The 25,933-nt window shown below is 46.1% G+C and overlaps 2 long non-coding RNA genes across 2 annotated transcripts in view; one reads left to right on the plus strand and one right to left on the minus strand.

The window, feature by feature from the left end:
* Nucleotides 1–25,933, minus strand: part of LOC109248962 (uncharacterized) — an 87,915-nt gene that overhangs the window by 13,969 nt on the left and 48,013 nt on the right. The window lies entirely within an intron of this gene.
* LOC109248963 (uncharacterized) lies at nt 5,003–7,602 on the plus strand. Its single transcript, XR_008425013.1, has 2 exons — nt 5,003–5,264; nt 5,789–7,602. It is a non-coding gene; the product is annotated as an uncharacterized LOC109248963 (long non-coding RNA).

Consider the following 25,933-nt stretch of genomic DNA (forward strand, 5'->3'; position numbering starts at 1 on the left):
TCCCCAAATATTTAGAAACTAAAAATTATACTTTTGAATAACCCACATGTCAAGAAGAAATCAAATAGATACTTATAAATTACTTAAAACGGAATGGAAATGAAAACATGGCACTTCAAAATTTGTGGGATGCTACCAGAGTAATATTTAGAAATAGCACTAAATGCCTTAATCAGAAGGGAAGAAAGGTCTCAAATCAGTGGTCATAGCTTTAAACTTTAAAAACTAGGGGGAAAGAAAATCAGATAAAACCAAAACTAAAGACAGGATAGAACAACATAAATTACAGTAGAAATCAACAAAACAGAAAACAGAAAAATAATAGTGAAAATCGATGAAATAAAAGCTGTTTCTTTGAGAGGACAATAAAACTGACAAAACTCTAGCTCAACAGATTAAGCAAAAGGGAAGGAAGACGCCATTTACTATTACCAGAAATGAGACAGGGACTATCTCTACAAATTCTACAGATATTCAAATGTCGACATTTTGTTAACAACTTTATGCCGATAAATTTGAACACTAACACGAAATGGATAAATTCTTTGAAATACACAAACTACCAAATCTCACTCAAGGAAAACTAATTATGCTGAATAGTCCCATTACTATCAAATAAATTGCATTTGTAGCTAAAAGCCTTCTCACAAAGAAATCTCCAGGCCCAGATAACTTCAGTAGTAACTTCTACCAAACATTTAATAAAGAAATAATACCAAATCTTACACAAGTTCTTTCAGAAAATCGAAGAGACTACTTCCCAGTGCATTCTAGGACAGCTATTATCCTGAAAATAAAACCAGACACAGGCATTACAAGAAGAGAAATCTACAGATCACTGCCTTTCATAAACATAGAATTAGAAATTATAAACAAAGTTTGGGGTGCCTGGGTGGCTCTGTCGGTTAAGCGTCCAACCTCGGCTCAGGTCATGATCCCGCTGTTCGTGAGTTCGAGCCCTGCCAGGGCTCCGTGCTGACAGCTCAGAGCCTGGCACCTTCCTCGGATTCTGTGTCTCCCCGTCTCTCAGCCCCTCCCCTGCTCATGCTCTGTCTCTCTCTGTCTCTCAATAATAAATAAATGTTTTAAAAAATTAAAAAAAAAGAAATTATAAACAAAATTTTAACACATAAAATCCAATAATACGGAAAATGACCAAAAATAGAAAACCCTATATGATCTCAGTTGACATTGGAAAAAGCATTTGACAAAAATCCAACATCCATTCCTGATGATAACTCTTCATAAACTAGGAATGGATGGGTATTTCCAACCTGGTAAGGGTTATCTACAAAAAACTCCTACAACTAATATCACACTTAATGGTGAAAGACTGAATGCTTTTATCTGCGGGTAACTGGAATGAGGGACAAGTAGAAGACAAGCTATTGTCTTGGTACTAGATGCTAGAATGGTACGTGGAGGAAGTTGACTGTTTTTAACTGCATTGAAAACCTTTTTAATAAGAGGAAATAATAAGCTCAGGGCAGTCATCTGCCAACTCAAATACGGTGGCCTTAAGGAGACTCTAGCCTCCGGCAGTCACAGGGCAGGCTAGGCTGAAAATCAGGCTCGGGATCAAACTGTAAACACAGCAGAGCCATAATGGTTACAGAGGAGACTGAATCCAGAGTCTGGGTAGGTGTTCTAGGTCAAAGTCAAGGCCCCGATGAGAAAAAATAAATAAAAGTGGGACTCTGAGATCTGTAACAAGATTATTTGAATGGATGGGACTGAGAATTTGGAGCCTCTAGACTGTCCTGAATCCAGTGAACCATCAGAGGCAGCCCAAATCTCCTCCCTAGAAAAGAATATTCCTTTGCCCGGAAATTGAGCAGCAAAAGACCTTCCTGAAGCACATGACTTGCATGATGATACTTGTTCTCCTCTAGATTTGCTCCCAGCTACCCTGATTGATTCCAGGACAAAAGTCACCTAAATGGGAAAATATAGCCCATGTTCCAGGATAAAGTTTACATACCAAAGGAATTGCAGTCCTGGATCATCAGTACTGTCAAAAACTGGGAAGCATGTGGGAACAATGTTGAGGATAATGTGGAGTGAGGAGGCATAGGCTGGGTAAGGGAGAATTTATCTGACACGCGAGTTGGGACTCAGTGTTCGGACAAGGACGCCTGGAGCCAGTCCCAAGAGTTTATTGAGATGCCTCTTTGATGATTTGACATAAAGAAAATCTACATAGGAGGCAATGATACCAATTTCCTTTTCACACGATCGAGGAAAGGGTCAGTTAGCTCAAGGAGGTAAGACGGTTAGAGCGGATTTACCCTACCAAGGAAGACCTGCGAAGTCCTGAGATCAAGCTATTAATGCTCCCCTAGTTAGAGTGGGGAAATATGGAGACCGGGTGACAAAGAAAATTTTCCAAAGCCAATACTCCTGCAAATACTGTCCACAGTAGAGGACAAATTGTTGCAACTTGCACTAACAAAGGAGGAACAGTGCTTGGTAGGGAGGGCGCTTCAGGTTTTAGAGGATGCAAACATAGCACATGGGAACACTTCTCTGACCCATTTGTCAGGTGACACAGAAGGCTCCCAGTCTTGAGTGGGTCACTGAGCAAGAAGGAACGCCTGCAGCAGGTTCAGGCTGCTTGGACCATATAACTCACCAGATCCCGGAAGATTCCTTGATGCTGGAGGTGTATCTTTGATGGATTAAAAATTGTGACCGGGGTGGGGGGCGGCTGGGGTTAGGAGATCCACAAGAGGGAAGTCATAGCACAGACCCCTAGGGCTCTGGAACAAGGCCTCTGCCTACTTTTTGTTGAAAACAGGCAGGAACGCCCACCTGGGGGCCTCTCTCTTCTCCTTTCTTTATCTCCATCCTCCTCATTCTTCAAGGACCAGCCACTTTCCATTCTTTATAAAGCCTCCTCTGATGACTCCAGTTCCAAGAAGCTTTTCACGCCTGTGAATTCCCATCATCCTTACATCCCAAACCACCTAGTCTTGAATTTGCTAATGGTTCTCTGTGGGAATCACAACTGGTGTGATTTAAGCATGTGTAGCAAAGGGGGGCGCCCAGGTGGCTCAGTCGGTTAAGAGTCCGACTTCGGCTCAGGTCATGATCTCGCGGTTTGTGAGTTCGAGCCCCGCGTCGGGCTCTGTGCTGACCGCTCAGAGCCTGGAGCCTGTTTCAGATTCTGTGTCTCCCTCTCTCTGACCCTCCCCCGTTCATGCTCTGTCTCTCTCTCTGCCTCTCAAAAATAAATGGGGGTGCCTGGGTGGCTCAGTCGGTTAAGCGTCCGACTTCAGCTCGGGATACGATCTCGCGGTCTGTGAGTTCGAGCCCCGCGTCGGGCTCTGGGCTGAGGGCTCAGAGCCTGGAGCCTGCTTCCGATTCTGTGTCTCCCTCTCTCTCTGCCCCTCCCCCGTTCATGTTCTGTCTCTCTCTGTCTCAAAAATAAATAAACATTAAAAAAAAAAAATTTTTTTTTTAAAAAGCATCTGGAGCAGAGCAGAGGAGAGAGAGGCCTTCGGGCAGCCCTGATCAAAGCCCTCTGCCTGTATTAGTCTGCTGGGTCCGCGTAACAAAGTACCACAGACCGTGGGGCTTCAACCACAGGAATGTATCTTCTCACACTTCTGGAGGCTGCAAGGCCGAGATCAAGCTGTCGGCAGGGTCGGTTCCTGCTGAGGTCTCGCTCCTTGCCGTGCAGAAGACCATCTTCTCCCTGTGTCTTCACGCGGCCTTCCCTCTGCTTGTGTACTCCTAATTTCCTCTTTTTTTTTTTTTTTTTTGATTGTTTAGTTATTTATTTTTGAGAGAGAGAGGGACACACAGAATTCGAAGCAGGCCCCAGGCTCTGAGCCGTCAGCGCGGAGCCTGACGCGGAGCCTGAATCCACGACCCGTGACCTCATGACCTGAGCCGAAGTCGGACGCTCAACCGACTGTCACCCGGACGCTCGACTCAGCCACCTGGGTGTCCCTCTCCTCTTTCTAGGAGGACCACCGTCACGGTGGATTAGCACCCACCCTAATAAGCTCGTTGTAACCCAACCCCCTGTTTAAAGGACCCATCTCCAAATCCTGTCACAGTCTGAGGTACTGGAGATTAGGACTTCAACATGGGGACTCGGGGTCGGGAGACACACACTTCAGGCCCTCCTGGTCTGACTCAGAACCACTCAAAGGTCATCGAAGGTCAGGAACGAGAAGAACCTTCGGGAGTGGAGCTGACCTACCTGCTCAACAGGGTCCCTTTTGTCCTTCCGGCCCAGGCTCCTGTCTCATGGGCGGTGCCTTGAGGCAGACATGGTGTCGAATCCTGGCTCCTCCTCTTCTTAGGGTGGACACTTGCGAGTTTACTCAAGCTTCCTGGGCCTCAGTTTCCCCTCCAATGAAGTGAAGATGAGGCCATCTATGTCCCAGAGCCCCAAAGACAGCTAGTACACAGAACCCAGCTCACAGGCAGTGCATGCTGTTCCCCGGCTGTTTCTTCGTCCCCAGGGCTGACTCCCCAGCCGACAAATGGCTGCTCATGACATTTGTGATGCTTACAAATATTTACATAGGATTTGGTTAACCTGCAAAATTTGACTTCAGCCTCAATAGGATTTTAACCTCCCAGGGGCAGCGCTCCCATCTGTCTGATTGTCCTCGTAATTCCCCTGAGGACAGGACGTGGGGCAGATAGGCCTGGGGACTGGCTTGTGAAGGGGCATGCAGACTCCGAGGTCCCGCACTTCTGTCCCCTTGTCACCAGGCATTAACTTCTGTCCCCTTGTCACCAGGCATTATCTCAGCCGCCACAGACCCATCAGGGAAATCCGCCCTCCACCCCCTCCACCCCCGTGGTGCCAGGCGGTCCTGCCTCAGACTTTCAAATCAGGCCATTACTAGCCTAGAAGCTTCATTGCTATTCACCGGGCTTCAGTTTCTCCGCCCTTATCTAATCAACACACAAACCCAATTATTCAGCCAGTATTTACATAACCCTTCCCTCCAGAGCCTTCCGTCCTCCAGCTGCCCCCCTGGGCACAGAGCTCTGGTTTTACTTAATCAAGTGTCCCAGGTAACAAGCCGTCCGCCCGTTTGTGTTGGCAGTTTTCAAAGGTGAGGGCCGGATAAACACGGAGCCTCTCTGCCGGAGCTGGGGCTCGGAGAACGGGGTGTCCTGAGCCCGCCAGAGAGAGCCTGTTACACAAAGTCACTCCCTCCGTGTCCAGGACTCGCATGATTAGATCCCTGGCCGCAGCCCAGTCTTCCCTGAGGAAGCAACGCACGAGGGACGAACAGGTCACCGGGTCACCTTCCCCCACGGGACAGCTCCCGCCGAGTGCTTACCACTCACCGCGGGGTGGGCAACACAGAACACCCGGGGCCCAAACTTCACACTGAGCTCTTCACACACAGTCTCTATCATTCTGGTGCACTAAGTTTGAGAACCACTAGGCTTCACCATCCCCAGGGTTGCCTTCCATCCTTGGACGTTCCCTGGCTTCGAGAGATTTTAATAAGAAGCGACACATTAGAGCCCCCCCCCCCCGGGCTCCTCCCTCTTCCCTCGGTGACCATCCCTGTGTGCTCTCCGGGGCATCTCCCCATCAAGTCAGATGGGAGGACACCAGTCACCGCTGGGTAAGGCAGGCCCTAGACCAGCGCCTAGCTTCCTGCTGGAGCTGCGGGCCCTCAGACGGCCTGAGGGTCAGGGACCGCATTCTGCCTCCAGAAGACTGAGGTAACAGGGCGGGTGATGGCAGAGGTGGGGCAGGGCTCATCCCATCACATGCATTTTGGCACTTACCCACAATATCCTCCAGGCCTAAAAGCGGGGAGAAGACATTTCTGCTCTGCTCCAGGTCAACAACCCACCAGACTTCATTCCAACAGCCTGGGCTGACCTCTGACACCTATCTAAAGTGAAATCTGAAGATGAGAACAGGAGCTTTGGCGGGTGACTTTACAGGAGGCCCCCTCCTGCAGCACATCCCCATGAGGAGTGCCCTCGGCCCTTCCCCCGTCTGAAAGGGTGTGTGCGAGTTCCAGAGGTGGCAGGTGTCCCGGCAGGGAGGACTCTGGGGACCCTGGGCACTGGGAGAACTTGTGAGAGCAGCTAGGAGGTCCTGGGAGCTCTCCGTCCAAAAGCCCCGGGGGGACACACAGCAGGTGTAGCAATGCCCCGACAGCCACAGCTCCTGATCTGGGTCAGGCCATGGGGCCATGGTCAGCCACACCCCTGAGGTGAAGACAAGAAATCCCAGGGGAGTCCACGTGGGCCAGATATGTAGAGAGGGAGACACAGAATCGGAAGCAGGCTCCAGGCTCCGAGCTGTCAGCACAGAGCTGGACGCGGGGCTTGAACTCACAAGCTGCGGGATCATGACCTGAAGTCGAAGCCGGGCTGCTCCGCGGGATATACAGCAAAGTTCCAGAGAATGGCAACGGAGGCCAGGGTCAAAGTGTTCTTTTGCCTGGAACGGTTCTCCGGGTTCATCTCCCGCAGGAAGCTCGTGGAGACCGAGGTCGAGGATACGATTCTGGATCCTGTGCAACAGGCACAGTTCCAAGCAATAGTTGCTCTAATTTCCCAACACACATGAAGCAATTTCTTTTAACTCATGAATTTGCAAAGCGACAACATAATAAGGTGAATAGAATTGAATTCATGCTATGGCATAAGTTATCGGTAGGTTATTAAACAATTACGTTAACCATAAGTATAGAAAGCTATAGATGTACATCAACTTCAAACCCTGCACGCACGTAACTGCATTGCGAGACCATTACTAACGTCCATGGCCCTGGTCCTCAGCCAGTGGCCTGGCCCCAATTTGTCTGAGCGCTTCACTCTAGTCACCGGGCTCTGTATGTCACCACCTCTATGTCCCAAGCTAGTCCAGACTAGCCTGAGTCAGGCTTGTCTCCTCCCTGAGTCAGCAGGGACAGGTGACTGCAGAGACACTCCATCGCCCTTGCTCAGAGTCTAGCTGGAGAAGTATAGAACCTTCCTACAAAAGGTAGGACTGCATCCTCAAAGCTGGATTGCTCTCTGGCCTCTGGCGGTCCCCTGTGCCTTTGCAAAGGATAAAAGCCTGGACGTTATGTGTCTTTGTACTTCCTGAGTGTTCCATGAACCCCTGTGACATGCTCACTGCTGGAGAAAAGCCTGTGATAGGAGGTGGTAGAAAGAGATTTCCAGACCTTGTGGGCACCCAGAAGGGGAAGTTGCTCCTTTCACTGAGGGATCCCTGGACACCCCTTGTGCCCATGATAAGCCTTCCTCTCCATGATGATTTCCTGTCTGTCTCTCAGTATCAAATCCCTCCACCCACCACCCCCAGGTATGAAGCCCGGAGCTAAAAAGCAACCACGAGGGACAAAATGCTGCCTCACCGAGGTTATGGGTTTACCATTTCCATGTTGAATGTGAAGTGTCTGAGATACACAAAAGAATAAAATGGCTAGCCAGACTGCTCGAGGAATAATCCTAGAGAACCATACGTACCTATTAACTGGGTTTTAATAAGAAGTCCCCTTTGTTTTGTTTTGGCTGGTACTGTTTTCCTCTAATCTTTCTAAAATGTAAGCAAGCAGCATGGTATACAGGAAAATAAATGAGGTGGTTGGATGGGCACCGGGAGACCTGATGTTTTGTCCAGGTTCTATAATTATCTAACCATGTCTCCCAGGACAAGAGTGCTCCAGGCCTGAGTCTCCTTGACTATAAAGCCAGGGAGCTGGATTAGATGATTTTCAACGCCCCTCCCACAGGTGTGAATCTGTAGTTCACTTTCCTAGTGGATTAAGTCTAGGATAGAGGACCTTTGGTCATTGAGAGTGGTGCCACATGGCCCAGGAGCCCTGGGTGGGTGAAGGGGTGGGCAATGGGTTTCCCGCCATGCCCAGAGGAAGTTGCCAGCTAGAGGGAGTTGGAGGTGGGGAAAGGGTGTCTAGTCCCAGGGGGTAGGGCTCTGGATTCTACCTCCCTTCAACCAGGACCACCCCACTGACACTGTTTTATATTTTAAAATAGTAGATTAGCTCCTGTTTAACCAAGAAGTTATACTACAAGAGGCACCTGGGTGACTCAGTCAGTTGAGCATCTGACTCTTGATTTCAGCTCAGGTCATGATCTCACAGTTTTCTTTGTGGGTTCAAGCCTCACATTGGGCTTGGAATTCTCTCTCTCTCTCTGCTCCTTCCCCACTTGCTCTCTCTCAAAAATAACAATAATAATAATAATACAACTTAAAAAAAAGAAGTTACACTACAAAAAAATGGTGCGTAAAGGACACTGATGTTGGAGGTCTTATTCGAACAACTGAGAACCTGGAAATCACTCTTCCTTTCTTTGTTTATTAAATGCCTAATATGAGCTGGTTTTCTTATCAATTGCCCTTCTCTGCAAAAACAAACAAACATAAAAGTATAGTGTAAAAAAGATTTCAACCAATTGGGAGAATCTGCTCAGTTGTGATTCTAGCAGCTAGGGCCTTCTCTGTCAAGGCTAGCAGCCTTGAGCATATTAAGGAGAGGCTGGGTTGCTTTCCACAGCAGCCTCTGGTTGCCCCATGGAAAAATGACATACCCCAATGCAAGTAGAGATTTCTTTCAGCGGGGATTGCCTCCTGCTCCTGTTTTTTTTCTCCAACAAAAACTAGGAGAAAACAATTTGTGCTTCTGCATGAAACTCTGACATGCCTCCCTCGATAATCATGCACTTCCTGAACTACACAGCACCTACCCCAGTGGCAATACCAGATAAAATGAGAAATATTCACCGGACGTCTGAATGAAGATTTTGCTGATGCCCTGAAGACTTCCCTGTGTTATTTCTTTTCATTTCTCTCCTCTTCCTCCCTCTGGCCTCCCATCACCTCTCACTGGAAACTGCTGCAAGGACCTGACCTGAGTCTTTAGAAATTCAGTCTCGGCAGCCTTTGTGCAAAGGCTTCTGGTAGAATCTTTTCTCTCAAAGAGCTTTAAAGCCATTTGACTTAAAACCTAGAAAAAATGTTCCTTTCCTCTCCTCTCCAGTTCTTTCCAACTCTCTTGCACCCTGAAGCTGCCCTAAAGCCTCCCCACTCTCTGGATGTCTCATCCTTCACCCTGCTATCTCAAATACAGCCCCAAAACATGAGCCTGCCCAGATTTTCCATGAATCAACTCTTGATTATATACATGGACTTAACCTCTTGATCAGTCACCTTAAGCTTACACTTCCCTAGCAGATACCTCCAGAAGTTTAGTGGCTTCTAACATCCAAGGCTTAATTCTCATTCATGTCAGAGCCAAAAGGGTTGGCTTCAGCTTCAGCCTGCCCCAGGTTGCCAGGAATCCAGGATTGAAGGCAAAGGAGCAGCCCCTCCCTGGCACATGCTGGTCTTACAGCAGAGGGAAAAGAGAGATGGTGTACCCACGAATGGCTCTTAAGTCTTCTACTCAGAGATGGCTCCATATTGATCATCCCATTCCAGAGCATTCCACAGGTAGGAGCCAGCAATGATCTCCAGATTCACTCTATGATGCAGTGGAAGGCTCATGGCAAAGGATCTGGGGATCGGTGACTGAAGACAGTCGCTTGGCCCAGAGGACTCAAGTTGTCCATGTGGGCACTCTGCCCCAACCCACCCCATTCATCCATCTACCTGGGGTCTGGCTCGTTGTCAGAGAGTAAATCTGAGAGCGAACCAGACTCAACAACTCTTCATGTTACCAAGAAGACACGCACCCTTCTCTCAATAACTGAAATCCCATTTGCCCGAAACTAGTGGTGGGGACATTCTTTTACAGGCCAAGTTCTAGAAGCAGAGCAGGCTACTTAAGTGTTTGGCTGATCTACAGTCCAACTTTCACTGGATTTTATGGGAAGCTGCTTTCATGGAGACGAAATAGAACAGTGGTCTGCAGTAAGCCAAGGAAGAGTTCCTTCAAAGCAATTGATTTATCCATTTTTGTCTCCATGCCACAGTTTTGTCATCCTTTACTCAGGAAAAAACATGCTAAGCAGTTCCATGAGACAGTTTAAGGGAAAAATGATTGTGCAGCATTTTGGGGAAATGTATCAACAAGTGAAAATATCAGCAGATTTGCTGAAGAAGCAGGGAGGGCTGCCCTCTTCAGTTGAGGAGACAAGTCCTTGACAAAAGAGTTTGAAACTCCCTGATAAGCATTTTGTTGAAGAGGTTAAGTCTTTATCCTCTCCTGCCAAAATTAGAACCCCCCCCCCTTTTTTTGTCTGTAATAACAACTCTGGTGCTTAATCAGCAGTTGTGTAGGGAAAAAAAATTTGTGTACTGGAAGTCTGGTAGTCCTCCATATAAAGGACAGCTGAAAATTTCCAGAACGTCCCTGTCTAGGAAACACTTTCCTTTTTCCCTCTGACCTGATATCCTGAGTGGATCATCTGATCTTCACAGAAGGAAGAAAATGATACAAAGGAAGAGATTCCTTCCAATAAGGAAGCTTTGCCCAGGAGGTCACTTCAAGTGAGGTAGATGGAAAAGTAAATCACTCCTGTGCCATCCATGTTGCTGCAAATGGCCAGATTTCATTCTTTCTCATTGCCAAGTAGTATTCCATTGTGTATATAAATCACATCTTCTTCATCCATTCGTCAGTTGATGGACATTTAGGCTCTTTCCATCAGTTGGCTATTGTTGTCAGTGCTGCTATAAGCAGAGAAAGACAGATACCATATTTTTTCACTCATATGTGAATCCTGAGAAACTTAACAGAAGACCATGGAGGAGGGGAAGGGGAAAAAAAGAAGTTACAGAGAGGGAGGGAGACAAACCATAAGAGACTCTTAAATACTGAGAACAAACTGAGGGTTGATGGGGGTTGGGGAGAGGGGAAAGTGGGTGATGGGCATTGAAGAGGGCACCTGTTGGGATGAGCACTGGGTGTTGTATGGAAACCAATTTGACAATAAATTATATTTCAAAAATAATAAATAAATAAATAATACTGTTAAACTCTAAAAAAATAAAATAAAATGTTTGTTTTATATCAACAAAAAAAAGGACAAGTAGATCACTCGTGAGATGGAAAAGAGAGAGACAGAGAGAGACAAAGACACACACACACACACACACACACACACACACGGAGGAAAGAGACAGAGAGAGGGAGAGAGAAAGAGGCTTGTTAACCCTGCCCGGCTCTGCTTCTCAGAGATGCTCCCAGTGTCCACACAAGTTGAGCTCATACTCCACTGCCTGATACCTTCAGTAATGGCCGTCTCCAACGTAGCTGAATTTCTCCTCCCACTCTAGGACTGTGTAAGTTAAGATCATGGACAGGGGCACCTGGGTGGCTCAGTCGGTTGAGCGTCCGACTTCGGCTCAGGTCACGTTCTCACACTTTGTGAGTTCGAGCCCCGTGTCAGGCTCTGTGCTGACAGCTCAGAGCCTGGAGCCTGCTTCAGGTTCTGTGTTTCCCCCTCTCTCTGCCCCTCCCCTGCTCAGGCTCTGTCTCTCTCTGTCTCAAAAATAAATAGAAACATTTTTTAAAAATTGTTTAAAAAAAGATCGTGGACAGCTTATGGGCCTTCCCATATTCATCATGCAAGGTAACAGATCAACAAGGAGTAACATACGTGGTTTCCAGTCCCTCTGCCTGGCTGCCTGGGGATGCTAATTATCACAACCTCACCTTCTAGCAGCAGTATGTTAATCAGAATCACAGCCTTCAGATGCTAATTCTATGACCTCCCACTTTTTCTAGGAACAAGCGAAATGAATGAGCCCAATTTGTAGCATGAAAATGTGAGGCAACTTCCGTAGATGGAGGCGCTTGGGAGGTGGATGGGAGCATCACTGCAAACGTGAAGCAGGAAAGACATCGTTTCTTGGGCGATGAACTTCAATGAAGCCTTATTATTAGGAAGGTTGTGTTTATGCCCCAGTGTCGATGCAGGTGGAGACAGGCCTGCAATAGGAGCAATGCTCCAATATGGAAGGATATGAATACTCAATCTAATTTGATATAAAATCTCAAGTTGTTTTTGTCTTTCTTTTCCCACCTTACATGTGACACATTCTGGGATGGGCAGGAGGGAGAACAATCTTTCCCAGAAAGTGCACAACAAGCAGCTGTGTTTCTGAGTAGAGTCTCTTGACAGCAAAGAAGGGAGGAGTGATTTCTTCTGTGGCTAATGACTCATAATCTTGTTTTAAAGGCTCTTTCTGATTTGGTCATCATGGTGTTTTGTGAAAGAAAATCCTGGAAGATGGCTTTAGTGTACAGGAGAACAAAGGATCCAGGCAGAAGGTGAGGAAGGGACTGAGAAGTAGAGAGAGACTCCAAGGGACTCTGTGACCTTGGCAAGAAAGAGGTCAGAGCACGACACTAACTCAGCATGTGCAGCAAGGGAGGGCCCATCTGGAGGAGTGCAGTTTGAATGCCCAGGAGCTCCTTCAACTCAGGGGTCTACACAAAGAGACCCAGACTTCACCTTGCCATCACAGTGCACCCCACCCAGCCTCATATCATGATCCTGGCTCCACACACCCCACACACAGGTTCGTGCATGCACGCACACACCGTGATGCAAAAGAGTCTTCTGGCATCATGCAGGGTGGTGGACAGCAGTTCAACCTGTGCTAGGTTGAGTTGAACAACATGTAGAATAGTAAGATATCAACACACCCCAGGAATAAGAATTCCCTAAAAAAACAAAGGGATTTTGTGATTATCTGTGGTAAAGCAAGTTTGAGGAAAACTACGTACCGTGATCTCTACCTAAGATCGTGTAATGTCATGGGAACCAGCCGCCAGATGGCTCCCAAAGATCACCTTCTTGTCTGGGAGATTGTCTGGGAGAAGGTGGCCCCCATGCCATGAGGACACACAAACAGCGCTGTGGGGACACACACCTAGAGAAAAACTGAGAGCTCCCACCAATAACCAGCACCAACTTGCCAGTCAGGTGAGTGAGGCATCTTGGAAGTGGCTCCTCCATCCCCAGTCGAGCCTGCAGATGATGTTGCCCCACCCAACATCTTAACTGCCACTTCATGACAGACCCTGAGCTAGAACCACCCAGCCAAGTTGCCCACAAACTCCTGACCCACGGAAATGTTGGGCACCATTCGACATTTGCTGTTCTTAGTCACTAAGTTTTAAGGCAATTTGGTACATAGTGATAGACAATTACTACAAAAATGTATTAACATATTTTAATCTCAGAAGCTGTCCTGCATGTTTTTAACTGTATTTTACTTTGTTTGACTCAGTATTTTCTGAATGCTTTAGTTATAAAACAGTTTCTTCAAAGAATGCTTTGTTAACATCTCAGGATATTAGAGTTTCACAGAGCATAGTTTGGGAAGATCCAGGCTAGCTGTGGTTGTTTTTATTAAATAAATTAACTCACATACACTTCATGCAATAGTTTAATGCCAGATAAATTATCTCTAATGAAAAATATTTGGGGGCGCCTGGGTGGCTCAGTCAGTTAAGCATCTGGCTTCAGCTCAGGTCATGATCTCACAGTTTGTGGGCCCACATAGGGCTCTGTGCTGACAGCTCGGAGCTTGGAGCCCACTTTGGATAGTGCGCCTCTCTCCCACTCATGCTCTGTCTCTCTCTCTCTCTCTCAAAAATAATAAACATTTAAAAAATTTAGAAAAACATAGTTGAAGAAAAACTTAATTCTAATTTTAGAAACAAAATATATGTATTTAGGTAGATCACCAATTAAAGGAATGCTAAAGAAAAATTTTGTCCAGTTAGCACTTTGAAAATAGAAAGGGTCTTCCAACTTCATCATTTTTTCATGTATTGGTATGTGTAAAATTGAATTTTATTTTTGTGGCTCTAAATTATCTATAAGATGTGAAAAATCCCTGGCCATTAAAATGTTAACCCCAGTTACTGGTCAAAATAGGGCAACTGAGCTATTTGCTGTCTTAAATAATTTGGTGGTCTTAGAGGATGACCTTCATCCTGGAGAAGAGAGGCTAAAGAAAAAGTGACTTGCCAGAGCCCCCAGGTATTGGGAAAGTTAGGAGAGAAACACTGAACCCCCATTTTTCTCCACCATTCTGCACGACCACAGTGGAACCACCCAGAAAAACTGCATCTCATGACAACCCATCTCCTTTCTTAAGAATAAGGGGGCTTAACCCTGAGATTAGTTTCAAAGAACTGCAGGTAAGAGTGGCTTCAAAACCCAGAGCCTAAATCACTTGCCCAGGTTGCTTCCCATTGAAAAGCTGAGGCACCAGAGGACCGTGAGCTCTGGGAGGTCCCTCTGAGCCAGGTGGTGAAGTGCCCTTGGACTGGGTTCTGGCCCTGCCCGTGCCTGCCTACAACTTTGATCGTGGACCCCTCCTGAGCCTCACTTTCTCCCTTTCTAAATATGGACAATAACACCAGCTCACAGGACTCTGAATGGATTATGTGAGAGTGGGAACACCGGGTGCTCTGTTCACCTCCGATCTCCCTTCTTCTCCACCACACTGCTCTGCCCACATGTGTGGTCTTCAAGAGCCATTCAGACATGAGCTAATTCTAGTACATTAGTGACTATATACAGCAAGATAAATGCCATTTATTAGATCAATTGGGAGGAGATTTTTCCTCACTAAAATGGGATTTTGTGCTTTACAAAAGGATTCACTTAAAATAGCTTATTGCTTTAAACAGAGAGCCCCTCCTTCACACATTTATGGACAATTTACCACTTAGGAAACGAAAAAATGAAGTATTTGGGGTATTTGATGATCAATTAGAAATGCAACAATTCTGTCAGCCAAAGGTGAAATATTTATAAAAAATACATACACATCATTTTTTAGGAATATTCCTACTACAAGCAGCCAGTCCAACACAGATGCACCTCCATGGTGCTCAGCATCAAAGACAGCCTCAGTCCAGTGCAGAAAGGCAGAGGCAGGGCCCTGTTCCCTTATGTTCACCAATATAGGGCCAGTGCCTTGTTAACCAATCTTAATTTAGTGGTGAAAAATAGTCTATAATAACCTTGTCAAGAAGTTGGTTCCCATAATCTCCCTAGCTTGCTTCTCAAAGTCTTCTCATTCAATGGAACTCATGACTGTTTCATGTAAAAACCCTTCTTCCAATTTCAATATGTTGCCCATGAAGATTCCACAGAGTGTACAAAGCAGGAGACTCACTGGCCCCTGGGGACCATAGCCATGAAGCTGCTGGGCATGTAGGCCCTTGCCCAACCCCTCCACTGGCCACGGGCCAACTCTGCTCCAACCCAGGCTTGATGTCTTCCCAGGTTGCAGCAAGGAGGGAGACCCCAGCTGAAATTGCATGCGGGTTACAGGCTCATTGTAGCCTAGATTCAGAAGACATGGACTTACAGTGGATGCAGAAACCACCCCATGTTTCCCTTAGCTCTGAACAGAAGATTCCACAAGTGCTGTGGACAGACAAAGGGCATATGAAGAAAAACCACCGTCCGTGTCCTCAAAAGTGTGCAGTCTAGTGTGGAAGATATGTCTAATACATCCACCACGTGGAAAAAAATTCAGGGTCAAATTTGGTGCCCACGTTGCACTAGGACTTGATTGTTATGCAGCTAGAGAAGTCAAAGAAGCTTTGTGAAGAAGGTAGATCGGGGATGGACTTTAAAGAACGGTTGGTAACAATGACCATAACCATGAGTCCTTCGCATTTGCCTGTGCAAGGTGCTTTGCATGTGACTCTCCACCATGTCACTCTTCTGTCAACACATGGAAATTTATATTAATATTTTCATATTATGTGAGGTAACTCTGACTTTCAAGGTTAAAAAAAAAGTCACACACAGCCAGCCAAGTGGTAATTACATAACTTTAACACAGATCTCTTTAACCTTGAAGCTCAAAATTACAATTTTACACATTAGGGTAGGCAGGAGGAAGGAGGAACTGTGTTTTTCAAAAAGGCAAAAGGGAAGATGGGGTTGAACAAACCTATGATCTGTGTAGGGGACAGAGGGAAGGGCACCCTTGTTAGTCAGCAGGAGTCTACTTGCAGAGGAAAGGATATGAGGTCAAATATGTTGGGAAGGGTGATTATGGACCATCTTGAAGACCTACCATGGGAGACTGGCCTTGGAAAATATGGCAGTAGGGCCTCACAATAGGTTCTGTAGTAGAGGCCAGGCTATGACCATAAAGACAGGACCAGGGGCCAACAAGAAGGTCATGGAAGAAATCCAAGCGAGGACACTATGTGTTTGAAGTCCAGTTGGGGAGGGAAGGAAGGAAGGAAGGAAGGAAGGAAGGAAGGAAGGAAGGGGAAAAAGGAAGGGAAAGGAAGGGAAAGGAAGGGGAAGGGAGGGGAGGGGAGGGGAGGCAAGGAAAGGAAGAGAGAGGGAGGGATGGAGAAAGGAAGGGGAAAGTGGAGAAGCATTCCACAGGGAAGGACAAGGAGGCATGGTAGAAGGAGAAGGCAAGAGTCAAGATAAAGTTACTGTGGACCTACAGAACATCTGAGCCCAGGGCAGCGGCCACTGAGCTGCCCACCCAGGGGCCAGATTTTCCATGGTGTGGCCGTCTCCCCAGCTAGTGCGAAACTTCCATCAGAGCAGGTCTTCATTTCATTCACTGATATATCACTAAAGGTATCTCCCTTCCATTCCAATCCTTTCTCCCCACCCGATGTTCACATGAACTTACAGTCTTATTGCTCTTTCTTGTTACTCTAGATCTCAAGAGAAGAAAAAGAAGGACAGAGGGAAGGAAGAATCCTTAGTTGCTCTGTGATACTGGTACATTTCATCATTTCTCTGGGCCTCAGTTTCCATATCAGTTAAATTAAGATTGTAACCTCCTGCAGTTGTTACGAGAATTAAATCAGATAGCAAAGTGCAATCATCTATTAAATGTAGCAGAGGTTAAGTTATATATGCAAATTATAATTTATATGAAATTCTACATGTAAAATCCGTTGGAAGTAACAACTATCACACTAAGTATTGTGCCTTCTATCTCTCTGGAATCTATTGTGAGTAGAATAATTGGGCAATGAGAAAATCTTGAAGCAGTGAGAACACGTGACTCCTCATATACAAAGCGTCCCAGGAAGATTAACAGCTGACTTTGCATGAGAAACCGTGGAGGCCAGGTGCAGTTGGACGCCATATTTAAAGTGTTGCAGGGGGAGGGGAAGAGTGATCAAGGATTCTATATCCAGCAAAACTATTTTTCAAAAACCAAAGATGAAATAAGGACATTCCCAGATAAATGGAAACAGAGGATCCATTGCTAGGAAACCCACCTTACTAGAAATACTAAAGGAAGTTCCTTAGGTTGAAAGCAAGGACTCCAGATGGTAATTCAAATCCTCATGAAAAAGAAAGCGTACCAATAAAGGTAATTACATAATCATAAGAGATATTTTAAATGCACATTCTATTTTCTTCTCTGAACTGATTATAGAAACAGTTGTGTATGTATATGTAATACATATAATGTACTGTGAAACCTGTAACATACAGAAATGTAATATATTTGAAAATAACATCACAAAGGAGGTGGGTGGGGACAAACTTGTAGTCGAGTAAGGAAATGGCACCAGGCGGTAACACAAGTCCTCAAGATCAAATGAACAGAAGGATATGGTAAAGAGGATTAATATAACCAACTCCATAAATTTGTACTTTATAATTCCTTTTATTTCTTTTGCTAACTTCTCTAAAAGGTATAAAGTACATAAAGTAGTAATTGTAACAATGTATTATTAGGTTTGTAACATATATAGATTAATGTGTATCACAATAGTAGTATAGAAATGGGAATGAGAAATAGACTTTTTTTTAAGTTTATTTACTTATTTTGAGAAAGAGAGAGACAGAGCATGGGAAGGGGCAGAGAAAGAGGAGAGAGAGAGAATCCCAAGCAAGCTCCATACCGACAGCACGGACACCGATGCGGGGGCTCAAACTCACAAACTGTGAGATCACAATGTGAGCTGAAATCAAGAGTTGGACGCTTAACCAACTGAACCACTCAGGCGCCCCGAGACAATAGAATTATACAGGAGTAGTGTTTCTATATCTCACTGGGATCAAGTTAGTAAGTCATACGTAGTTAATAGATCCAAAATACATTCTGATGAGTAAAGAGCTATGTGCTAGGCCCTAGGGTGACCACTAAAAACAACAAACAAAAACTCAAAGAAAATCATTAACATTTAACAATCATTAACAACGTTACAATATTATCCTAAGAAAATTATCATAAGTATGCCTATTTACTAGTGACCAAAAAGCTCGTTGCAGAATAAACTGTGAAAAATAATTTAATTTTTTAACACAGAGAATTAGCCATATATTTAATGTTTATCCATATAGTGGTTTAAGTTAATGATTACAGTCATCTAAAATTATGTTGTAGAATTGCATTAAGGGAAAAGAGAGGTGGCTACAATACAAATTTTAAGTGTTATAAAATAGTAGGTACAGTATGGTTCCACTTCGGGAATGACATTTATATTTTCACAATTTAAAAATGTGCTTTTATCGCATTTTATTATTTCTGAAATGGATTCATCTTTCCACTGAAAGTACTTCTTTTAGTTTGCAAAAGGCTATTAATTGGGCAAGATGTATCTTAGAATTGATATCTTAGAATCAAGAAAAACACACACACACACACACACACACACACACACACACACACACCGGCCCCAAAATGCTGGGCTTGAATGTGACACTTGCCAATGAAATGAGAATGTGCACGACCATACCGTGCCAAGACCAGGCAAAGCTTCGAACGTTCCCAAGGGTTTGCTTGGCCCCTGCCCAGACCACTGGGAGGAGGCCAGTCGTCTTCACCCAGGAGTCCCCGGACTTGACCTGACCTGGAGCAAAGCCACGCCGCTGCCCTGCCAACCACGTGGAAGAGAAGAAAATCACTGAGCGATGTGGGGCTTTTGTTATTTCGGCAAAAAACTAATACCTTCTCCCGAAAGTTGAACGCAGGAAGGAAAACCTCATTCACCTCAAGGGTCTAGTCCGTTGAGTTCTGGTTAGCCAAGGATCTACAACGTGCTTCATCGAGGTTAATATCAAAGTAGATGAGTAGCAAACTTCCTGGGACTGTTTGGTCTAATCTATGAGTCACTGTGTACTCATAACTCCAAACAGACTGTGTTCACACCTCATGGTAGCTTACTCAACATTACCTCTAAGATCTCTGTGCTCATTACTTCAGACAATGCTCTATGTCACTGTGACCTCATGGGGTCAATGGTGATAGGAACTGTATGGCCCGTCAGTACCCCCTGAGGTCTGCTCATCCCCCACTCATTCAGCACGCACCCATTCATTCAGCACGTCACTCTCATGTGGTGTGTTAGCCACTCTGGTTGCCCCTGGAAACACAAATGTGAGGATGACGAGATCCAGCCCTAAAGAAGCTCATGGTCTAGCGAGCCTATAAATACCATTCTGTTGGGTTTTTTTAAAAAAAGAAAAGGGCTCACTATAATCTCCAAGTTACTTGTCCAACGGTGAAAGGAATAGGGATAACAAATCCCGTGTCCCGATCTGTGGTTTGACGCAAGGAGCCTTTGCGGTTCAAGGCCACTTTGGGGAGGGCTAAAGCGTCAGAGGAAATGCAGAAAGACCCTCAGAGAAAGGTAATTGTGTGTGTGGATGGATGAGCGCGTGGTGTGTGCAAGGAGCACGCGCGTGAGCATACATTCAGTCCTCCAACGCCAACTGAGGAACAAAGTGAGGACGTTTCTCCTTGGCCCCTCTGCCTCGCTCAGGGCCCCCCGCTCTGCGCAAATTGACCTGGTATAAGTAGAAAGAGCCTCAGAGGGGAGTCGGGCCGCCACCAAGCTGTCATTCTTGAGCGAGTTTCAATTCTCTTCACCTAGGGTCCTTGTCCAAAAAGTGAGAACTGTAGAGGGTTTACGGAATTGTGTGGGAACATTTTTGGCAGACACCATGGATGGGGAAGGAGCTCCTCGCCTTCCCAGGCACAAGCGACTTTCCAGGTCAGCAGAGCTGGTAAACCACTCAGCTAGATGGTGCCCTGCATGGCATTTGATGATTCTAGGAATATTCCAAACGGAGTATCTTAGTAAAATTACCAAAAGACACCCCTGATGTCCCCCCACACTTCTGATATCTGTGACTCTGGACCTGCGGATTAATATTTCCAGGCTGTGTCAGCTTCATATATTTATTAACTGCCTTTCTTTTTTCTTCTCAGTCCTAAACTATGTCCTTCAAGCTTCAGTGGCGCCCACTGGCTCCACTGTGGAGGTCACACCATCCATACACTGACCCCGCACCAGCTTCATCCAGCATCTCGCGTCATGGGGGCTGACACCCACATACCAGGAGGGAGCACCTTGTCCATGGATGGCTGAAACGGGCTTTAAATTGTAGGCTCAGCTTTAATACAGAGGAAAACAGAGGACTTCAGGGCTGCTTTCAAAAAAAAGAGACAGGGTACCTGGATGGCTCAGTCGGTTAAGTGTCCAACTTTGGCTCAGGTCATGATCTCACGGTTTGTGGGTTCGAGCCCCGTGTCGGGCTCTGTGCCGACAGCTCAGAGCCTGGAGCCTGCTTCGGATTCTGTCTTCCTCGCTCTCTGCCCCTCCCCCGCTCACGCTCTGTCTCCCTCTCTCAAAAAATAAATAAACATTAACAAGAAAATTAAAACACACACACACACACAAAGAGCCAAGGACATGCTCCGTGGATGAAATGAAAGCTCATTTACTAATTGAGGAAGAAGCATGCAAATCCAATCAGGAAGTAATTGGATTGGAGGCTTAAGGCCCTATGTTGGATGTGGGTAGAGGAAATCCCTTAAACTTATACATCAAGAAAAATAAAGCCTGCAGCTTCAAGAGAGAAAATGCTCTTAAAGCAGTGCTGCGGCAAACAAGCAGATGAATCAAAGACAATTCCACCTTTGCTTTGCATCTGGGGGGCTTTTTACAAGCCCGCCGTATTGAACTTGCTAGCTGGCAAGACAAAGTCAGTGATCAAACATCTGCTCACATGTGAATCCAGCTGATGAACAAGAAATGACAGAAACCTACTGGGAATGGGGGTAAAGGGGGAGAGACAGGGACAGAAAGGGAGGGGGGAGGAAGGGAGGATAAAAGGGGAGGAGAGAGGGAAACCATGGGGGTAGGGGAGTTGGTGGGGGGGGGGGGGGGAGAGGGAGCCAGATCAGAGTTCAAACCCATAGGTTCAGCATTTTCCTATATTCTCATATATTATTAGGCTCCCACCTTTGTGGAGAATTGGGAAAAGAGCATCAAACCTCTATTGGGGGTAAAGACAGATACGGACATTTTAGTGACTCCTTTGCACGAGAACCATACGTGACAAATGCCTTCCAAGGAGAAAACGGGAAGAATGGAGGGTTGACCTGCCTTCTCCTCCAGGCTGAGCAGATTTGCACGGGGCAGGGCCGGGGGAGGTGAGGAGGGGTGCACGTGTTGTTTTGTCTGTCCAGCCTCCTCTGCTCACCACACACAGTCTTCTCCTCACAGCACCTCCTTCCATTGGAGAAGTACTCCTCCCTCTCACCAAATGCTTCCACCCATTACAATATCCCACCCCTAGACTTGCCCCCGCCCGGCCCATCCTAATACCTTCGGCTTGGACACCATGACTGGCCCAGGGACGGCCGTGTGGCCTGGTGTTTGCAATGTGCACAATAAAAAGTCTTTCTTTTGTTGTGGCGTTGCTAACACTCTTACACGGATGTGATCTGTGGGTCCCTCTTCTGCTGTACGAGGAACAGGCCCCTCTGTACAAGGAGCCCGAGTCCCCTCGCTGGTACCCCAGAGCTGAGAAAGGACAAGAGGAGAGAGAGATGTCCCGACCTCTCTCTTCGAGTCCTTAGATCCAATCATGCCCAAGGAATGCCACTCCATCTCTGCCTGTCCCAACTGAGACAAATAAGTCCCTCTTTTCCTTAAGCTAGTTTGAGAGAGTTAGGTTTTTCCTGGCATCAGAAAGTGTCCTCATGGGGTCTGGTTTGTCACAGCACCACCCTTAGACCTGAGCCACTCCAGTGCCCCTGGGTGTCCCTCTTGCAAGGGCTCTCGTCCGCTCAGGCTCTCATGTGGCTACTCCCCTCCCCGTGGTGCAAAGAGTCTGGGGCCAAGGGACCACCTCCCCTTCTAGGCCGGGCTCCAGAAGCTCCTGCCTCAAACTGGGTCATCTCCCAGAGCCACACAGACCTCTCCCCTGGGTCTATCTTCCAAAGGACAGAACACCCTGTAGGTTTGTGAGCTCCCGGGCTCGAACTGCCGTCTGCAGGAGCATGAAATTAAGGTGTTCGTCACGTGGACCTAAGGCCATCACGATGCAAAGTAGAGTCAGGTCAGGGCTGGGGGAAAGGAGACTTTTTTGGTTTTTTGAGAGAGCACAAGCAGGGGAGAGGAAGAGAGAGACAGAGGAGACAGACAGAGGATCCAAAGGGGCTTTATGCTGACAGCAGTGAGCCCAGTGTGGGGCTTGAACTCACAAACCACGAGATCATGACCTGAGCCAAAGTCGGATGCTCAATTGACTGAGTCACCCAAGGGCCCCGGGAGAGGAGACTTTCATCCGCACTCTTTCCTGGGTGCACAAGTATGGGGTGAGGGTGCATTTAACCTCTCAACAACCCATGAAGTCAGTACCATGACCCCATCAGATAGATCAGCCAACAGGGTAGTCAAAAACATGAGAGAGAACACAGTGTGGCCAGAAGTAGGGCTTTCACGAATTGGTGACATTCTCTCACCTTTTGTGTCTAAATCACAGGGCAAATGCCCCGTGCCAGCACAGACATCAGGGCTTGTGCCTGAGCCGTACCAGCCAAATGGTGACCCCAAACTCTGCCTCTGTCCCCATCTGACTCCGCTCAGAAGGCAAGTCCCTAAGTCCTTTGATTGGTCACCGAAGCTCCAGCTTCACAAAGCTCAGGGAGGCGTCAAACTGTTCACTCTTCAGGGACAAAGAGTGGGAACAAGAACACCAGGCTTTAGTCAGTTTGCTTCAAGGACTTAAGGAGGCCAAGTGCACAAGGCCCCGGGCACCCAGCGGTACGGAGCTCCTCACCCCAGCCTCCGGAGGTCAGTGCTCCCTATATGCTTTCAGATCAAACCTCAGGAGCAAAGGAGTGATTAATCAGCCTTTCCAGCTGTGTCCAATCATTCTCGAACGCCAGCCCAATCTAAGTGGCTACAGGTTAGGGGCACAAAGAGGAACTCAAGACATGAAGCAAATTCCAAGAACCATCAATAAACCAGCTCCTCTCCGGATGATTAATGTTCATAAAATACCGGGGCGCCTGGGTGGCTCAGTCAGTTTAGCATCTGACTTCGGCTCAGGTCAGGATCTCACGGTTCGTGGGTTCGAACCCCGCGTCGGGCTCTGTGCTGACAGCCTGGAGTCTGCTTCGGATTCTATGTCTGCCTCTCCCCTGCCTGCACTGTCTCTCTCTCTCTCTCTCTCTCTGTCTCAAAAATAAACAATCAAAAAATTTTTTAAAAGGAAAGAAAAAAAAACCTGCATCATTGGGCTGGGACAAAAGAATTTTTAACAGATCAGTTTAAACCAGAGTCGGGAGGAATGGGAAGAGACCAAGGCTGATTTTTTTTCACCTTTTAAATGTGGGGGGAAATCAAAGGTTCCCAGAGGTGACCATGTATCCCAGGTCACCCCAGGATAGGCGAGAGCCCAGAGAGCATCGTTTAGGCTCTGCAGTGAAACTTCCTTCCTCCTCTCCGGCCTCTTCATCCAGGACTGGGATCCTGCTGCAAATAAACATCAACCGGTGTCTGGGTGGGAGCATCGCTGACTCCAGCTCAACGCCGACTTCTCTGGCTTGGGAGGCCCACGGCTGAGAGACGAGGCCTTTAGTTTCCGTGTGACTCCAGAAAACCACACCACCAGACACGCTCTGCAGCCAGGGAGATAGAAAGACAGGGGGAGAGAGAGAGAGAGAGAGCAGGGCAGGTCCGCCCTCAGAGAAAGTCCCTGCTGCCCTAAATAATCTCTGCTTCACAGGTACCATAGACTCTCCACTTAAAGAGCACCCAATGCAAACGTCCTCACCTTTAAAACACAGTCATTGGGAACGGAAAACGAAAAGTTTTTTTTTTTTTTTTTCAAAAGAAAGGATGAAAATAAAAGGTGGGAAAAGATATACCAGGCAAATGGGAGTCAAATCCAAACACCAGGACAACAATCTCAACAATTTGCCAAAAATAGAATCTGGGGGCACCTCAGTGGCTCAGTTGGTTGAGCATCGACCTCTTGAATTCGGCTCAGGTCATGATCCCAGGGTTGTGGGCTCTGTGGTGTCTAAATTTTTTTTTTTTAATGTTTATTTTTGAGACAGAGAGAGAGCATGAATGGGGGAGGGGCAGAGAGAGAGGGGGACACAGAATCGGAAGCAGGCTGCAGGCTCTGAGCCATCAGCCCAGAGCCTGACGCAGGGCTCGAACTCACGAACCGTGAGATCGTGACCTGAGCTGAAGTAGGATGCTTAACCGACTGAGCCACCCAGGCTCCCCCTCTGTGGTGTCTATAAAGAGTGACCATGTACCTTGTTGGGTTTTAAGGAATATGTATATTTAATAACTAATAAATATATATTTACATATATAAAAGGAATATAAAAGAATATATAAATAGAATATATTATGTTAAATAATAGAATTGATTAACATAATTTAAAATCATATTAAAATGTATTTAAAATACATACTTATATACAATATATTTTCTGATCATGTAACAATAAAATTAGAAATCAATATCAAATGAGTATGTCTTAAAATCCCATATACTAGGGTCACCCGGGTGGCTCAGTCGGTTAGGCATCAGACTTGGGCTCAGGTCATGATCTCACGGTTCGTGGGTTCGAGCCCCGCGTTGGGCTACGTGCTGACAGCTCGGAGCCCGGAGCCTGCTTCAGATTCTGTGTCTCCCTCTCTCTCTCTTCCTCCCCTGCTCACACTCTGTCTGTCTCTCTCTCAAAAAGAAAGATTAAAAAATAAAATAAAATCCCATATACTAAAAAATAACGAGATTAAAAATAAAATTAAAAGAGAAATTGTAAAATACTCAGCAGTGAACTAACAATGAAAACACTGCATATCAAAATCTATAAAGCCGTCACAGACTGCTTTAGAGTAAGTTCTACCAAGTTTTCAAGGAGTAGATAATATGTTTCAAAATCTAACTGATTCAAGCAGCATATTAAGAAAAATTATAACTAATTAGGATGTATCTGTGGAAGCCATTAAATGGTTCAACGTTAAAAAAAAAAAAGACCTGTCAATGTAGCTTTTTTTTTATTATTATTTAAATTCTAGTTAGTTAATATGTAGTGCAATATTGGTTTCAGGAGTAGAATTCAATGATTCATCACTTACATGTAACACCCAGTCCTCATCCCCAAAAGTGCCCCTCAGTACCCATACCCCATCCACCCCATTCCCATCCACCTCCTTCCATCAACCCTTAGTTTAACTTTACTAGAACAAAAAGAACAATTCTATGATTATCTCAATTTTTGCAGAAACAGTTGATAAAGTCCGATCCATATATTTTTTTAAAGAGCCCTTAACAAACTGAACAAATTACAAATTGAAAGGAAATGCCTTAACTTTAGAAAAAGTTATATACCAGAAAACTTATAGCAAATCTTATGCTGAAGGGAAAAGCTTTATCCTTGCTCCCATTAAGATTGAAAGTAAGACAATGCTTTCCCATCACCACCATTCTTTAATACAGTCCTAGAGGTCTCAGCCAACAGGAAATCTTTTTTAATTTTTTTTCTTTAATGCTTACTTATTTTTGAGACAGAGCATGAGCAGGGGAGGGGCAGTGAGAGAGAGAGAGACAACAGAATCGGAAGCAGGCTCCAGGCTCTGAGCTGTCAGCACAGAGCCCGACGCGGGGCTCGAACTCACGGACCGTGAGATCATGACCTGAGCTGAAGTTGGACGCTTAACAGACTGAGCCA

Source organism: Panthera pardus, unplaced genomic scaffold (genome assembly GCF_024362965.1).
Source record: "Panthera pardus isolate Hobbes unplaced genomic scaffold, ASM2436296v1 HiC_scaffold_22, whole genome shotgun sequence".
Taxonomy (NCBI): Eukaryota; Metazoa; Chordata; class Mammalia; order Carnivora; family Felidae; genus Panthera; species Panthera pardus.